Consider the following 16,376-nt stretch of genomic DNA (forward strand, 5'->3'; position numbering starts at 1 on the left):
ATTTGTTTTGAGCAGAGGGAGATACGAGCAATTCTCGGAGTCTCTCCGAGAAGTACTCGATCTCATCATTCTCTTGTCCATTGGGCTACGTTCCAGTGACAGTCCCACCAGAAGAGGGCAGTGCCTGGAACACCCACATGTAATCATCAGGCATCCCCAACCACAACCTTCAAAATCAGCACTTAAAATTCCCTAACACCAGGTTACAGTCCAACAGGCTTACTTGGAGGCACTAACTTTCAGACTGCTGCTCCTTCATCAGGTGGCTGACCATATCAACAGCCTTACTGAAATACATATAGACTACATCTAGCATCCTGCCCTTGTCACTTTATCAAAGAACTCTAATAAACTTGTGAGGCATGATCACCCATGCACAAAGACATGCAGACTACTCCTAATCAAACCTGTCTTACCAAGCGCATGTGTATCTTATCTCTCAAAGTCTTCTCAAGTAACTTTGGGCAGCACGATGGCTCAGTGGTTAGACCTACAGCCTCATAGCGCCAGTGACCCGGGTTCAATTCCAGCCTCAGGTAACTGTCTGTGTGGAGTTTGCACACTCTCCACGGGTTCCCTCTGGGTGCTCCAGTTTCCTTCTACAGGTCAGGTGAATTGGCTATGCTAAATTGCCCAAAGTGCATTCATTCAGAGGGAAATGGGTCTGGTGGATTAGATTAGATTACTTATAGTGTGGAAACAGGGCCTTCGGCCCAACAACTCCACACCGACCTGCCGAAGCACAACCCACCCAGACCCATTTCCCAACATTTACCCCTTCACCTAACACTATGGGCAATTTAGCACGGCCAATTCACCTCACTCTGCACATTTTTGGATTGTGGGAGGAAACCAGAGTACACGGGGAGAAGATGCAAACTCCACACAGAGAGTCGCCTGAGGCGGGAGTTGAACCCATGTCTCTGGTGCTGTGTGGCAGCAGCGCTAACCACTGTGTCACCGTGCCACCCACTCTTCAGAGGATTGATGTGGACTTGTTTGACCAAAGGTCCTGCTCCTACAGTGTAGGGAATCTAATCTAACTTACCCACCACAGACGTTGGACTACCTGGTGCGTGGTTTCTAGATTTTTCTTTTGTAATTTATCCATTCCTTAGCAAGAGCGTCAGGTAGATTCTGTGAAGCTAAAACTATCAAAGGAAAAAAGGATGCTTCTGTTTATATACCTTGATAAAGTAATTCCAGCTGCCATTTGTGAGCAGTATGAGATTGCATGAAAAACAGAGGTCTATTCAACCTTTCCACAATCGAAGACATCAGCTGGGAACAGACATACTGTACAAAGACAGAAAGTGACAACGTCACTGAAGATTAGAGGGGCAGTGCCGAGGGAGCGCTGCACTGTCGGAGGATCAGTAGAGGGAAAGCTGCATTGTGATAGAGTCAGTACTCCTGGTACAATCCAGAGCTGGTGAGGGGCCTGGTTTGTTGTCGACGTTAAAAGGGAATATGGAGAAAGATTACATACGGGCTGCACCATGGTCTGAACCTCACAAGTGATGGTCCCAAGTTCAGACAAAGCACCCAGTAATTAGGAAGCCATTCCTGTTGTCTCTGTATCTCTTTCTTGCTTTGCCCTACTCAGCAATCCATGTTTGTTTTAATTTTATTAACCAGTACAAATTACAAACAGTTATCTGTGAACAGCAGTGTACAAGAAACAGCAAATTTACAGGGGAAAGGGGCAGACCTCCAAACCCCATCCTACAACCAGTTTACAGGGGAAAAAAAAGGACAAACCTCAAATCTCACCTTATTATATCAAAATGGAAACAGTAAATGCATTCATAAAGACTGCCCGATAAACCAAACAATAAAGCAGTGCATTTATCAGACATCCCTGGCAACCCAGCCTTCCAGCACAATGTTTATAAAAGTCTCTTTCAGCTACTCCCCTTAGTAATGAGACCACTCGACAGGGAAATCACTCCCAATCTCTGAGCTCCACCCTCAGTCTTTCAGCCTTTGTTCAGTTCTCCAACCTGGAGAGTGGGGGATAGTGCAGATTGCTGTGACAGATTGCCTCACCCCCTCTTTCCTTCTCTCTCTCTGACCCTGCATATCCTGCCACCTTTGCTTTTAATTTCCTGTAATTTTAATGACGAGGATTGCAGATAGAAATTGGTGCCCCATGAGGATCAGGGACTGGCTTTCGGCTTGGGATGGACAAAGTATTGCAGGGCGGCACGGTGGCTCAGTGGTTAGCACCGCTGCCTCCCAGCACCAGTGACCCGGGTGCAATCCAGCCTTGGGCGACTGTCTGTGTGGGGTTTGCATAGTCTCCCTGTGTCTGCGTGGGTTTCCTCCCACAATCCAAAGATGTGCAGGTTAGGCGAATTGGCCACGCTAAATTGCCCATAGGTGTTAGGTGCATTAGTCAGGGGTGAATGTAGGGGAATGTGTCTGGGTGGGCTGCTCTTCAGAGGGTTGGTGTGGACTTGTTGGGCTGAAGGGTCTGTTTCCTCACTGTAGGGAACCAAACCTAATCAAACTCTGACTAAATGTACTCCTCTCCCAAGGAGCCACGATGGGCTGAATGGCCCTCTTGCACTTTCTATAATTCCACGTTTCCCAGCTTCTGTTGGTGTAAAGCTCTAATTCCCTCACACCGCCTCATGTCACATTGAGAGCTCACTGCCGATTGTATCCGTGCCAAGTATCAGAGGCTGTGCAATAATATATCTGTGTTAACATGCTGCCTGCCTCAGGGTTCATTCTGTAGGTTTGGAACCCACATTTGCTCCATTGGCGATGAGGTTAACAGCGTGAGAAAATGAGAAGACAGTAACATGGAAAATGGGAACAGGAGTAGGCCATTTGGCCCCTCGAGCCTGATCTGCCACTCGTTTTGATCAGGGCTATTGTTCCAACTTAGTTCTCAGTTCCTGTTTTATTTCAAAACTATACTTTATTCATAAAAATATCTTGATATCTGTACATACAGTCACTAAACAATTTGAGTCTGTACAGTAACATATGAATAAACAAACATTAGACTTTTGACTCAATCCAACAAATAAATTAAATGCATTTCTCACTTGTACAAGACTATATCTACATACATTTAAGGCACTGGGGAGGGGGTGATAACTGAACAGACCCCCATTTATCTTTAGCTGAATGGCCTCAGACAGTGGTCTTTCCCCACTGTGCCTTGGTGGTAGCTGCCCTAAGCTTTTAGTGCACCCCCTCAGCACGTCACCCTGCATCTTGGACTATGCCAGTCTACAACACTCGGCCAGGGTCAACTCCTAGCTCTGGAAGACCAAAGAGCATTTTTCAGTAGGTGGATGGTCCTCTGGGTGCAGTCGCTAGTTGTCTCGGTGTGTGTCCTGGGGAACAGACAGGGTCCCATGTCACAGAGCTGCTCACGACAAACCTCTCTCCAGACTTCCTTCGCAAAGACACATTCCAAAAAAAGGAAGAAGCGGGAGCAAATTCCTGCAGATGTTGGAATCTGTTCCGAAAACAACAAATGGAGATCACAGTGGGTCAAACAGCATCAATGGGGAGAGCAAGCGGACATCGAATCTAGATGACTCTTCTGACATTCAGAATGAGCTGTGAGACAGTCTCTACCTCAACTCAAGGTCAGCGGCTGGTGGTGCAGAAAGACTGGGCAAATTTTGAACACTCGACATCTATTGTATAAATTGTGTCTATTTTGTGTTTTTTCTCGTCACTTGTCGACGCGGAGTATACCACTTTACAGCTGCACCACAGCCAGATGTTACAAGGACATTCAGGGGTTATAAAACCAACAGGTTAGCTACCTCATATCCACATTGTCTGTTGTGTTTAGTGAAAATTTTAATTTACACCCAACTGCCCACCACCTTACGGTGCTAAAAATACTCTACTTTATTGCTAAAATTTTTAAAGTTTTAAATATTTTAAGCAATAAAAGTGTTTTAATAATCTTAAAACTATAACTAAATTTAAAACTATAACTATATTCCTAAAATAAAGAGAGCCTACAAGAAGGCCATCATATGTCCACATAAATCTGGTGTATCCCCAACGTCAGAGATATCGTAAGGCTGGATATATTGCGGACAAATGGCTTAGTTAGTTATACCCAGCGACTTCATCAACATATTTTTATCACACCATTTCCTTCTAGCTCCTACGACAAAACCATAAAAGAATACATTGGCCCCTTTCGAAAGGTCCAGTATCACCTTCTCCAAATGCTGATATTTCACCGACTTCTCCAACTAAGCTTGTTTAAGTGAGTCGTTTTCCTTTTCAAAACATACTGTGATGGCCCCCAGCACCGCCTGACCATCCTTAAACAGAATTAAAGTCGGGTATCCATAACTTCCGGTCAGCATCTTTTAAAATGGGCTTCAACAAAAATTGTCCATCCATTCTTCTGAACAAGTTGGGTTCAAACATCAGCTATGTTATTGCGATTCTTTATCCTCATGTTTTTTTTTACTGAAATTATCATCCAGAGAAGTGAGGAATCGTTTCAACTGCCAAATTAAATAATACAAACTGCAGGTGATGTAAAGGTCCTCCATAAGAGAAAGTAGTCCTTCATAGATTTGTCCTTAACAGAATTGTTTTAATAGCTCTGGATGTTCTCATACACAATAATCTTTTAGTCCAGGCAGGAGATATATTGTTGTTTTTAAAATAATGGATTCCCAACCCTTGGCAAGGCAGTGTCACAAAATTCTGTAATCCGGTTTCTCCATTTACCATAATTGTTGTTAATATCTTCCACTAGCTCTTAACTCTCCATAACTTGGGTACTTGGAGCGCCAACGGACAGGCCAATTATTTGAGGATCCCAAGTTTCACAAATTCGTCAGCTGACTCAATTCTGCCAAATTTTTGACATTCTAGAATCATTAAAACGGAACGAGGCTTGTAAAATCTCAATCGGGAGCTCTTTGAAAAGCTTCATATTTCCACAATACTGCAATCGGTATTAGTATTGCTAATTTATTTAATCCTAACCCACTATCTCTGTTCTGTGCATATAAAATGCCATCTGTTACAGATTGTGGAAAGTGTAAAACTTCCTTAATAAAACCCCTAATTATCAAATCTAAATTTATTTAGATCATTTTGAGAAGCTTCCAATAATGTGAGATAATAGTACAACCTTGGAATAAAATTAGTTTTAAAAACCTTTTGTAGTGGTTTTAAAAGGCGATTTCTTTAGGTTTGCTATTCAATCTCTCAGCAATTCTTCCGAATTGGATGTACCTATTCCCACCCATGGAGCTATTTTCACCCAGAGATATTTTTCTGTATTACCTGGCTATATATACTGTATTTCATTATTAAGACTCCAGTTTTTCCTACTATTATAAATAAACATTTTATTCTTTAAACAAAAATGGATCCCTTTCGTTTTTCTCACGTTCGCCCTGTATTATCACCGAACGTTTGCACTAATTTAAGATTATAAGACATTTCTTCATAGGTTCAACTTTAGCCTACATGCATGACATTGCCTTATGTTGCACAATGATGCCTTTCAAGATCAGGATCTAAAAAGATCCCTTTGGTACTCTCTTCCAATGAACGAATGAGGGGGATCTAACGCTTATATTAAAAAGGAATGGGTGATAACGAATCACCCTGTTTCATGCCTTTTAAAGATCTCTATTTTATTAGCTTTGCATCTATATCCTTTTAAATTTGTAATTATTTTAACAAATTCTGTTGGGACAGAATCTATTTAGGGCTTTAATAATATCCTTATGACCAACTGAATCAAAAGCTTTAGCTAAATCAATAAATACATTAGCTAATACTTATTTTTTCTTCTTCAATCCTTTAATAATATTACTCAAGATTTTAATATTTTGGTCATGACCCAAAACTCCTGCAAGGAATCATTTTTGTCGCTTATTTAATCCAATTATTCCACTTAGCCTTTTAGCCATTATTCTAGTAAAGATCCTGAGTAAAAAGGCCCAACTGTTATCGACCTCCAGTTATCTATTTCTTTCAATTCTTCTTTATCATTAGTTTTAGGTATTAGTGTTGTTCTATTAATTTTCATGCAATATTCCTGATTGTTCGTAGCCAAATTGAGAACAGACAACCTTGGAAGTGTTTTATTGCCTGCGTTATACATGGCCATTATATCTTTCATCTCCATACCATCCAGCCCTGCTGTGGTTTTTGGGTCGATCACTTTAAGGGCCTGATCGACTTCATCCACAGTTATTGGCCGGACTGTGGGATAATTTGGTTGTTTACTTCCTCCTTAATATTTTGCAAGTTTTGTAATATTTGCTTCATCATTAGGCATTGATTATTTGTGACGGAAGAACTCGTCGAGTTCCTCTTCGTAAGGGGGCACATACTATCAACAGGAGCTCCCAATATTTCCCTTGCTAAGGACTGCCTTTTATATTTAAACAGCGTTTGCATTTGCCTAAATCTACTTTTCCTTTTTACAAGTCTCCTTCTTGCGTTATTCGTCGGAGTTATTTGCTTTCCATTTGATAAGCTAGTCATAATTTTGTCCGTTTTGTTATTTCCCTTTCCCACATTACACTTATTTTTAGCAATATTATCTTCTATTTGGCCCAACAGGTCATTTAGAGTTTTTCCAATCGTGTCCCTTTCTCCATCTTTATTCTCAGTAAGCAGCTTTAATTTGTATCTCCTCTAGATTTATTAATCTCTCTTACACTTCACTTTCTTGTTCCTTATTATCAGCATGCCCTCGTTCGATTTCTTTGTCATCTTCCTTGTCCTCTATTCCTTTTACTACTACTCTGCTTAGCTAAAAACAAAAATCTTTTATCAGAAAGTTGTTTACGCATTTTATTCTTCAACTGTTCCGCTATCATTTTATGCCACCAGAATATGGCTTCTCCAGGTTTTGTAACATCATTACCTCCACACTGGACCGAATTCCTTGTTTATTCTTATTTTGACTATTACTCTTCTTACTAACATTTTAGCTTCTTTTAGTAGTTCTTAGGGCAGCATGTTTATGTCTCAGGCTGCCCCAAATCTACAGCGGTCGAAAACGCAAGGGGACATCTTTCACACTAGAAGACCCCATTCAATTGCATTGCTTTTTTGCCTGTCCATTTGGGATAATGACAAGCTACAGCATGGTAGCGGTTTTCCCCAAACACACTTATCACGCCCCGATTGAATATTTTCAAAAAAAAAAAGTCCAATTCTATTAAACACATTGTGACAAGAATCACATTTAAAATTATCTAAAGGCACACTTTATAATTAGGTCTAATTTATCTTCATTTTCAGCTGGATTTATAACCAATGGCTCTACTGGAATGTCAGACTCCTTGCTTTCAAGCTCTCTTGCAAAATTAAAAAAGCCCTTTAAAATTAGAGTTGTTATAAAAAAGTCTTAGTTATTAAAAGACCAGAGTCTTGGAGGAAGCTTCTCCTTTGACTGCATCAAATTTCCATTTTGATTCTCACTATTCAAAATGGCTTCCTCGTGCCTGATCGAAGAAACTCATATTGAGAGAATATCAAAAAAGGTCTCTTCCATCTGGGTTTGCACGGACAATTGAATTAATTTATGGCAAGAACGCTTTACACGCAATGCCATCGTAAGCATTCGTGCAGGGCAGTTGTTTCCCCGGTTGTCCACCTGTGGGATATAGGTAAAGCAGTGTTACTTCTGCAATCATAATTGCTTATGCAAGGTGAATGAACTAACCTACACCAGTGTATAATTGTTTCAGCAAAGAGCTGAGTTAGCTAATATTGATAGATTTGAAGGCCAATGAGGTAAACGGGGAAGTACCGAAAATTGAAACTGTAAAAAAAAAAAAAAAAAAATTGTGGAGTAAGGGGTGGCTACTTGCTAGTCACCCCTTCTTGCAAGAACATTTCAATAAAATTCGCTGCTTCAGAATTTGACTCGGACTGAAATTTGTGAGCTGTTTCTCTCACACCCAACTGGAAAAAGGGAGAATTAAACTTGAGCCATTCTATCAGTAATCTTTTCTGAACTATCCTAAGACAAAAAGACCCGAAGGGTCAACAGCCATTTCATATTCCTTCTCTAGTCGTATTCGTCAAACTGGATTGAGTATTAGGGTCAAGGCTGGAAAAGCACAGCAGGTCAGGCAGCATCAGAGGAGTAGGGGGGAGAAAAAAAACACCATTTCGGGCAAAAGCCCTTCATCAGGAAACCCTGGATTGAGTAATACTCTAGCAACGGTCTGACATAAGTTAAAACCACTCAATGCCGATTAAAATTTGACTAACAGATATAAAAACAGCATTAAAACAGTTTAAAAACTAGTCAGCCATTAAAACGAGCTTCCTCTACCAGGTCGTTACCAGGGGGAACCACATGAAGGTTTGACCAACTCTATAGGCGACAATACGTAAAAACAATGGAGAGGTGACTTCACAAGAATATTGTTGGGAGACCCAAACAAAACAGTAGTCACATCCCACCCCCCCACCCCCCATCCATTAAGGAACGCACATGTAATACACTTCTCAACACCAGCCAAACAGTGCTTTGGTACTAGTCTGAAAGTTCTGATGAGTCTGCTCAGGGAACAGCCTGACAAGATCCACCATCTACTCTTCCCACAGGGTCTCGCAATGTGCCGTTCCCGCTACCCCTGTGGTCAAACGTGTTCCTCTTTGCAAATTTTTCCAGAGGACTGGTGACACAAAGGACTAATTGGAGTGTTCCAGGGTAATGAGGCCAGTCTCATCCTCCAGAATACCGGGGAAAGGTAGAACCTCAGTATGTATTGGCACATGGTGTTTGCATACAGGGTCTATGCACAGCTTGATGCTGCTGCACATAAAAGGTAGCTGTCAGGGTAAGGATGGTGTTGGGTACGCACTCCCCTCACCTTATCCAGAGTTTTGCACTTAGTGTCCCTGTGGACATGGTTCATCTTTGACCTCCAGATGAAGTGCAAGATGGTTATTACAACTGCCCATGTTCTGGCAATGGGCCAGACCGGTGCCACCTGCAACAAAGTGAATGCCTCACACCTGATGACCAGGTTTTAACTATGATGGAAGAGGGAGTGGTGCTCCCGAAAGCCCGGTCTCAGTTTCACTTGGGCGGTGTGAATCCCAAGTTTTTGCCCATGCTTGGGCCTCTCCACACCAGGTAACCTGTCCTGATGGCGAAGAGGATAAAAGAACAAGGCCTCACTCTTGCATTGGATTCCCTGGGCCCCTGAGGGCAGTTTGAACTGGTCACAGATGCTGAGTCTAGGCACAGACAGTGGGTCAGTAGAATTTGGTGATGTCGTCCACGTACGGGGAGGATTTGACTTGCAGGCCTCTGCTGCCTGGAATAGTTTCCCCGCTCAGGCTCACATCCTTCCTGACAGACTCAGCAAACTCTCTGTACAACACACAAACAAGGCAGGAGAGAATGGGCAGCCCCGCCAGACTCTGGATCTGATCGGGAAGCTTTATGATTCCCAAGCATTGATCGAGACCGCATGAACGATGTCGGCGCAGAGCAGTCGGATTCAGTTGCGGATTCCCTCCCCACTTTGGACAGCACGTCCCATGTGTAGGTGTACAATATCCTGTCAAAGGTCTTCTCCTGGTCCAGGCTGCTGAGGCAGGAGGCCACTCCCCTGTCCTGCACGTAGACGATCGTATCCGAGAGCCTTGCACTCCTCAGATTGTTCTCCACGGTACAGCACAGGTTTGGTCGGGGTGAATCACTGATCCCAGAGAAGACCTGACCTGGTTGGCGATGACCTGAGACAGGATTTTGTAGTCTGCATTCAACAGTCAGACTGTTAGAACTTGGCAACCAATTGGAGAAGTGCAAAGCTCTCAGGAATACGACCACCTACGTACAGGGCAGGGGTGTGGACCGAGCAGAGGACAACTCGGCCGGTAAGCTGCCACTTCTGGGAGTTTAAATTCTTTTCGAATGACTCGAGGACCTTGGTCAGCTCATGCAGAGATAATGGCTGGTCCAGCATCTCCTACCTTCTGCTGTCAAATTCCTGCATGACAGAAGACAGGATTGCGCTATCTGTGGGCTTCTTGTTGTGCAGTCTGACATAAAAGGATTTGCTGATCCTCTGCTCTGTGGGACATATGCCACCAGCAGGCCCTGGCTAATGACATTATACTTCTGATGGGTAGCATGTGCAAATCCACGAGAAAGGGTGCCATCACCCTCACCTACAAGCAGAAAGGAGAGAGAGAGGGAGGAAATTAGAAATTGGCAACCAATCTTACTGCTCGCGTTACTATGTACTGCATTTTGACCTTTCCTCGGTGTTGCGAAGGATGGGACCGGCCAAGTAGTTGGACTGTTTCATATCACCTCCCCTTCGTGGAGAAATTTCCAAAAGGAAAACCAAAAACCTTTGACCACAAGTCAAGCAGGAACTGGTCAGCACACAGCATGCTCGAGATGCTGCAGGAAAAGGAGAGGGTAGATCCTAGAATACCTAAAGTGTGGAGCAGGCCGTTCGGCCCGTTGCATCTATACTGACCCTCTGAAGAGCAGCCCACCTCCTGCTATCCCTGTAACCTTGCATTTCCCATGGCCAAGTCACCGAGGCTGCACATGCCTGGACACTATGGGTTATTTAGCATGGCTAATCCTCCTCATACACACACAGTCAGAGATATACAGAGGAATCGCGATTATCCGAAGAACACAGGTGGGGAGTATTTTGTCCGGTTAATTGAATGCCTCATAACAGTTGAGCCAAGCATTAGGATCTTGCGATGTTGCTGGATAAGAGAGATTCCTCTGCACCAGATTTTGAAGAGCGCACGACACAGAGTCGAACAGTTATTTTACAAATTCCTACTTTGGAAATAAAACCAGTCTGGCTCCAGAGTGAGACGCAAACAGACTTGAAACAAGGCCTCACACCTAAAGTGCATTGTCTAACTGAGGGGGTCAACTTTATTCTGATAAAACCTGAAGTTATCCCGGGGCATGGATTTACATTTTAATCAAAACCTGCACCTCCATTTTAACTGATTAAAAGACTTAATAGCCATCAAGATTTGTTCAATAGATGCGCATAAGTTGTATGACCCTTTGATCCTTTACTTAAATTCCATGTCTGATGTATCCTCTCTCACTAGCTGCCTCAAGCAGCAGCTGGGGTTCCGAAAGCTTGCAGTTTCAAATTAAACTGCTGGATGATAACCCTATGTGGTGTGATTTTTGACGTTGTAACAATAATGTATTTGGAGAGAAGAGTGGGTTGGGAGAAGAGATATAAAATACAGACACTCGACTATTCACAAAGATTCATATCAATTTGTTGTCAGGCATTCAATTAACCAAACAAAATACTCCCTGCCTGTGTTCTTCGGATAATCGCGATTCCTCTGTATATCTCTGACTGTATGAGGTGGATTAGCCATGCTAAATAACAGTGTCCAGGTACGTGCAGGCTAGGTGGCTTGGCCATAGTTAGCTAAGTAGCAGCAGCTCAGATATAACACTTCAGTGAATCAGTCAAGTATATCAACCACGACAATCGAGGACATGATGTTTATACAAAAGGGGACTGGACATTTTTAGGTTGTGGAGACATAGTCCTACCTTGTTTTTTTTAAAAAAAATAGATATTAAACAAGTTAGATACTCCCCGATCATAAAAATCAAATTGTCATCAACGGGGGGGCAATGGTGGCGATATCAGTACACAATGAGAGCAGAGACGTAGGCCATGTTCTGGGGACCTGGGTTTCAATGCTGCGAGCCACTGTCTGGGACGGGGTGGGAGAAGGTGGGGTGCATCATAGTCTTGAAGGGGTTGGAGAGTGAACACCGTCTGACTGGGGGTTTTCTCAGGTGGTGAGAGTGTGAGTGAGAGGGAGGAGGAGATATTGTCTAAGGGAGTGGGTATGCTTTGAGATGTTGAGGGAGCACGGTCTTGTGTTTAAAGGGTGTGGTAGATGAAAGGGGTAAAATGAATTTCCCTAAACATTTCCTCAAGACTCCCAAGTGCATTGTAATTTGAGTCGGAGGCCACTTCCCATTTCAGAAGATTTGGGACTTTGAAGACAATTAAAAGTCACACGAGCATGTGTCGTAAACACGGTTTGGAGGAAAACTTAACACCATCGTCGTTTGTTGCATGGAGAGGATTGCGGTAAACGGGTAGATCCAACATGCCATTTGCAATCACTGTCTGTTCCCCTGCAGTAGTTATCATTCGAGATCAAGTTCAGTCCTGGGAGAAATCACCCCCATCAGAGCTTCCTCTACACTTGTAACGTACCATTGTTCCTTCTGCTCCAACAATCTCCGTTCAGGTACAGCTCACTGGACGCTTGGCTGAAGAGGAGGGAGAAGGAAGTGAACACAGTGGGGGTGAATCTGAGCAGACTGGAAGGGGTGGAGGTTGTGACCCAGAGCCAGTTACACACAATCCTGGTGGACCCAATGATTAAATTTGTCATTTGCTTAACTTTAACTCTTTGGGGGAGACAGATGTTTATCTTCAGGAACTCTCCGAATACCTCAAGGCTCCACGAAATGGGACAGAACCAAGCGGGGCAATGCGAAAAGACACAAGTCAGGCAAGTGAGGACTGGTTTGATGTAGCATCAGTGTTGAAACTATTGAGAGGTGTGCAATGTTTCTTGTGGGTCATTGCAAGTAGAAAGTCCAAAAGTACACACGGCTGCAAGTTTACAAGGTTTCTTTTTCAAATAAAGGGGTGAGAAGAGATTACTTGGGGCATCCGTTTTCGCACATAGAGGTGGAATTGTGAAGACAGAGGACAGCAGACAGCCAGAACCCAGAAGGCACAGGAGTGGCCAGTTACAGTGTAGTATAATACCTCCACAGTCCAACAAAGTCTCTGGAAACGACACTGAGCCAGTGCTGATGGCAAGTGTGGGGTACAGGAACATTGAAAACCTGGGTGGAGACCCACAGCAATGCTGAGAGCTTTCCGTTGTGTGGGGATAACCCAGACAATGTATAATCATTCAGCTCCTCCCACATGAGAGCCTGCAGCATGGGTCTTGGCCAATAAGCCCATTGCTTGGATCTGCACCCTTCCTGCCAATGCCAGTCAGGTGACCATGTATGACTCAAACCTATAAATCACTCACCGTCTCCTGGGCCCATCCATTCCAGGTTAGCAATGGGGTGAAGACAGAGTGGTGAATAGGGGCAGCACAGTGGCTCAATAGTTAGCACCGCTGCCTCACCATGCCAGGGACCCAGGTTTAATTCCACCCTCGGGCAATTGTGTGGAAGTTTGCACATTCTCCCTGTGTCTGGGTGAGTTTCCTCCCACAGTCCAAAGATGTGCAGGTAAAGTGAACTGTCCATGCTAAATTGCCCATAGTGTTAGGTGCATTAGTCAGAGGGATATGATTCTGGGTGGGTTACTCTTTGGAGGGTCGGTGTGGGCTGGTTGGGCCAAATGGCCTGTTCCCACACTGTAGGAAATCTGGGCTCAGAGATTGGGCAACGAACCAAGCGTGAAATGTGTAAGCAACCTGAGACCCGTTATGAAATACAGACTCTGGGCATCCATTGTGACCGCACAGGGGCCAGAGCTCCGAGTGAGGAGGTAAGGGACAAAGACACTTCATGAGAAAGAGGCCTACAGACTGGGCTCCCGTTCCTTCCCATCTACCAGACAAAGTGCGAGCCCAAATAAGGCACACAGTGAAGATTACAAAAGGTTCATTCAGGACTAGACATCGAGCAATCACCCTTCTGGAGGAGAGGGCAAACTCAAAAGGAGGGTCTCCACCCCCCCTTCACTCAGATCATTCTGGGATGATATCAGGGGGCAGTTTCTCTCACACAGATTGGAAATCTAGAATATTCTTGGTAGTGGGGTCCAAATGGGGGAAAAAAAAATCAAAACAGAGAGGGAGATTTTTTTGGGGTAAGGGTGTTATGATTTAAATAACCAATCTCAGTACACATACTGATCAGCTGTCATTTTAAGGCTGATCTCCTTCTGACAAATTGTACGGTGATGGCTTCAAATAAAATGTGTGTGATCGTGACAAGATTGTCTGTTGGTTATTGATCTGTCAGCTGCCATGTCAACAGGAGATGCCTATAACAATCACCCAATTCTATTAATGCAGATGAGGAAATTTCTAGGCTCAGAGCCATGGAGAAAGAGAAGCAGAGGCGACCCCCCCCCCCCCGCCCTCAACCCTCAGGCCTGCCACGGTGGAAGTAAAAAAAAAGAGGTAGCGCCCTGAGCGAGATCTGAAAACCCTCATGGCCAATGGACAAGAATTGAGTTCTGTTACTGAAGTCACGCACTTAAGGAAAAACTTTACCACCGGGGTGCACCATCTAGAAGGAGGCTCCATGCAAAGAGTCTGAAGGCAGAAAGTAACCACCTGCGTACAGAGACGCACCAGCGGCTGAGCAAGAACACTTATTTGCATGTCAAAATAGTGCAGTTTCAGAGATCAGTTGCAGTGTGAAATCACACCAACCATTCAATTAATTAATAAGCAGCTGATGTGCTAGGAGCTCTTGAGGCACAGTGGTAGTGTCCCTACATCTAAAATAGATGACCCAGCATCAATCCCACCTACTCCAGAGGGACATAGTGACATCTCTAAAGATAATATCTAAACAAACAAAAAACAAATAATAGCAGATCAGCTACCCTTCTCTGTTTTGGCTGAGATGAGGCTTCCGACCCACAGTGATGTGGTTGTCTTGGCCAAACTAGTGACTCAGTTCAATGGCAATTAGGGATGGCCAATAAATGGTGGCTAACCTAGAGATCCCAACAATTCATGAACCAAAAAAGTAACACAGATAGGGCCAGGCAGTGAGCTGCCACCACGAGCTGCTCAACATGTGGAATACAGTGTCATATACCAGACTCAATCAGCAGTGACTGTAAATTGACAAATACATAGCCCAGTTTGAGCAAAGTCAGAGATCTACAGCATGGAAACAGACCCTTCGGTCTAACCAGTCCATGCTGAACAGATATCCCAACCCAATCTAGTCCCACACACCAGCACCCAACGCATATCCCTCCAAACCTTTTCTATTCATATACCCATCCAAATGCCTCTTAAAATATTGCAATTGTACCAGCCCCCACCACATCTTCTGGCAACTCATTCCAAACACATACCACCCTCTGAGTGAAAATGTTGCCCCTTAGGTCTCTTTTATATCTTTTCCCCTCTCACTGTAAACCTATGCCCTCTAGTTCCAAACTCCCCCCACCCCAGGGAAAAGTCTTTGCCTGAGCCCTGCCTTTGGAATAGATTATTCATATTCATTAATCCATCACCATTAAGTATTACTGCAGAGTTCTGGCAAACCTGCAAGGTAAAAACAAAGTTAAAAAAACACACACCAGGTTGAAGAAGGGCTTATGCCCAAAACATCGATTCTCCTGCTCCTTGGATGCTGCCTGACCTACTGCACTTCTCCAGCAACACATTTTTCAACTCTGACCTCCAGTATCTGCAGTCCTCACTTTCTCCTAACACCAGATTATAGTCCAACAGGTTAAATTGGCTAGACTATAACCTGGCATTGTATGATTTTTAACTTTGTACACCCCAGTCCAACACCAGCACTTCCAAATCAAGACAAAAAACAAGGACTGCAGATGCTGGAAACCAGATTCTGGATTGGAGTGGTGGTGCTGGAAAAGCACAGCAGTTCAGGCAGCATCCCAGGAGCAGGAAAATCCGACATTTCAGGCAAAAGCCCTTGTTCAGGAATAGAGGCAGGGAGCATGAAGGGTGGAGAGATAAGTGAGAGGAGGGGGTGGGGGTGGTAAAAGACATTGCCTGAGCCCTGCCTTTTGGATAGATTATCCATGTTTCTTAATCCATCGCCATTAGGTGTTATTGCGGAGTTCTGGTAAATTTGTAAAAACAGGTTTTACAGGAACAAGAGCAGGCTGGCCATTCAGCCCCTCAATAAGGTGTGGGATCTGCAGCATCACTCCATTTAACTGCTCAATGAAAAATACACACCCACCCACTGTCCATCTCAGAGTTATATTAAACAACTGACCTGACACAGAGCGGCGTTCGAGGGAGAGAATCCCAAACCAGACCAACTCTTCCCGTTCTCCTCCGGAGGAGGACGTTAACACAGACCACCACCTGCTCGATCAGGCGGCGCCATTTTAGCTTCAGGACCCGCGCACGCGCCGTCCGCACTGGCCCAGGCCCCGCCCCCGCGCCCATCGCCCCCCCCGAGGCAACGGCCCAGCCCAGCCCCCGCCCTCGCCCCGCCCCCTCATTAGACCCCGCCCCCGCGCGCGAGCCCTTCGTCTCCCCAAGAGGCAACAGCCCAGCCCAACCCCAGCCACTTCCCCGCCCCGCCCCCGCGCGCGAGCCCTTCGTCTCCCCAAGAGGCAACAGCCCAGCCCAACCCCAGCCACTTC

General features: G+C 44.5%; 1 long non-coding RNA gene across 3 annotated transcripts; it reads right to left on the minus strand.

Moving 5' to 3' along the window:
• Positions 1-3,078: 3,078 nt before the first annotated feature.
• On the minus strand, positions 3,079-16,146 carry LOC122544094. 3 transcript variants are annotated; one of them, XR_006310269.1, is made up of 3 exons: positions 16,001-16,146; positions 9,970-10,167; positions 3,079-4,871 (listed from the first exon to the last, which is right to left on the minus strand). It is a non-coding gene; the product is annotated as an uncharacterized LOC122544094 (long non-coding RNA). The 3 variants fall into 3 exon arrangements; XR_006310267.1 differs by having other exon boundaries at positions 3,079-7,627; XR_006310268.1 differs by having other exon boundaries at positions 3,079-3,478; positions 16,001-16,144.
• Positions 16,147-16,376: the final 230 nt, after the last annotated feature.

Source organism: Chiloscyllium plagiosum, chromosome 46 (assembly GCF_004010195.1).
Source record: "Chiloscyllium plagiosum isolate BGI_BamShark_2017 chromosome 46, ASM401019v2, whole genome shotgun sequence".
In the NCBI taxonomy this organism is placed as follows: domain Eukaryota; kingdom Metazoa; phylum Chordata; class Chondrichthyes; order Orectolobiformes; family Hemiscylliidae; genus Chiloscyllium; species Chiloscyllium plagiosum.